Genomic DNA, 2,300 nt, shown 5'->3' with positions numbered 1-2,300 from the left:
GAACCATCACAGGTTAGCCACAACACATACTTTATCTCACATCACTAAAATGTACCTGATGAACACCGACGTTAATAATAACACCATTTGACAGCAGTTTAACAGCGCCACAGTAGGTCACGCCCATGTAGAACACATTTCAAAAAAAATTTAAAAATAGTTGTAGTCTTCGGAATTGAATAAATTATATATCTATTAAAAGGTAATAGTCTGCAGATTCAGAAAACGCAAAAAAGTAAAAATTGAACTTTTCATGATTTAGAGCCTTTCCGGAGCCCCTTAAGATAGAATGATAAGTGTATAACTCAACTATATTTTGTTATACATTTCAACGATTATGATAAAACATATGCTTCAATGACTCTCAAGCGCCGGTCGGAGTGGCCGTGCGGCTCTAGGCGCTACAGTCTGGAGCCGAGCGACCGCTACGGTCGCAGGTTCGAATCCTGCCTCGGGCATGGATGTGTGTGATGTCCTTAGGTTAGATAGGTTTAATTAGTTCCAAGTTCTAGGCGACTGATGACCTCAGAAGTTAAGTCGCGTAGTGCTCAGCGCCATTTGAACCATTTGAACTCTCAAGCCAGTTTCTGCACGAGCAATTGCCACACGAGTAACTTCGTAATCACTATGTCGAAATTTTATGACAATTGCGTTAGCACCTGTTAAGTTCTCACACTGTCTCACACGCGACATCATCAAAACCAGCATATCTGATAAAACATAGCAGAATACCTACTGTGTCACGTTCATCCAGCTGATGTTCTTCAGCTTCGTTCTTAGAATTCAGAGTCAGATAGACTGTCTGCGTTTCCATTGAAGAGACACTGCGACACTTTCCTTCGGTATATCACTTGTTTTTCATGGAAAAGATGTGACATCACAGACAATATCATACCATTTCGTAAACATAGTGCACGCTATAGGTAGAATAGCTTAGTGGTTTATGTGATCTTAATCCGCAAGTGAGAAATTCGAACCGTGGCACTTGTATGAACTTTAATTCGTGGTAAAAGTTTTTAGTTTAGGAGGACAACAAGAATTATTAAACATTCATAATTTTAAAGAATTCATAAATATGTAACTGAGGCTGTAGCCGACTCAAACGCTCGACTGCGTCAACACCGCCAGTCTTCCACCACATTTTCTCCTTATCCATTGTGATTTCTGCTTGGCATTAAAAGATGTGAGCGGTCCACCTGTACGTGGAGCCCGCTTTTCTAACATATTTCATGAAAAATGGTATGAAACGGTTATCACATGTAGAAGAGATTGTATCTTTGATACCACTGAACCAAAGATGTTGCCTGAGTGGCTGAATCGATTGTAAGTAGGGGCGCGCAGAGCGCAGTAGCAGTTGCCGTTGCACTCTGTTAAAGGTGGGATGTAAGACTTAAAGCTAGTGGCTAGCTGTGATAATTCAGCTGTTGGCCTATGGACGCAGCATAATACAGTTTTGTAAAGTAATGAAATTTTGTATATTTAGTTTTAAGTACGCAGCAACGCAATGTGGATTTTGCTAATTCTAACAGTAGCATCCCTTGAATGTAGGAACCAAACATCTTCCATCAAATTTAATGTATAGGTTGATTAGGTATATTCGATTTGTAATATTTTGTAATCCTGATACAGACAAGTTAATTTTGGAATCTGTTTTGTGAAACGATGTAAGACCTTTTGTTAACTACGTCAGTAAGTGAGAACTGTAGAACAGTCGAGAAGTTCACTGATTTTGAAGTTAACGTAAAATGTTTTTTTTTTTTTTTAGATTTTGTGAAGGAGAAACTTTATTTTGAATACAAGTTTCAAACTGAACCATTCGGTCTTAGCATATCCCCTTATCAGTACCTCATCCTCTTCCACATCGCGTTTATTTAAGTCCAACGATTATTTTTTAAAAGAAATGACTTTTCAATCAGAGCCAGAAAAAATGTAATGTGCCAGAACCAGAAAGTATTAATGTTTCTGTGCGTACTATGGAGAGAACAGAATACCATGATTACATCCGTTGGGACTCGAGAGCTAAGAAAAATGTATTTCATTGTTTATTTACATAGGGAATTTTATCAGTTTATTGCACAGGGCCACAGAACTTGGTGCTCACGAGACTGAGTAAGTTTCAGAGGGATTGATTTCATTATGCGTGTTGCGTATTGGTTTTCCAGATTAAACTGTTTAGTTTTTCTTTGGACTACAGTAAAACTGATTAAGCACACCATTTGCTCAATAACATATCACACAGTAAATTTGGGTAACACAAAGTAATTTTTAAAGAACGTTACACTTAGATATTATTTTTTAAA

This window comes from Schistocerca nitens, chromosome 4 (assembly GCF_023898315.1).
Source record: "Schistocerca nitens isolate TAMUIC-IGC-003100 chromosome 4, iqSchNite1.1, whole genome shotgun sequence".
Taxonomy (NCBI): Eukaryota; Metazoa; Arthropoda; class Insecta; order Orthoptera; family Acrididae; genus Schistocerca; species Schistocerca nitens.
This window is presented reverse-complemented; position numbering follows the sequence as displayed.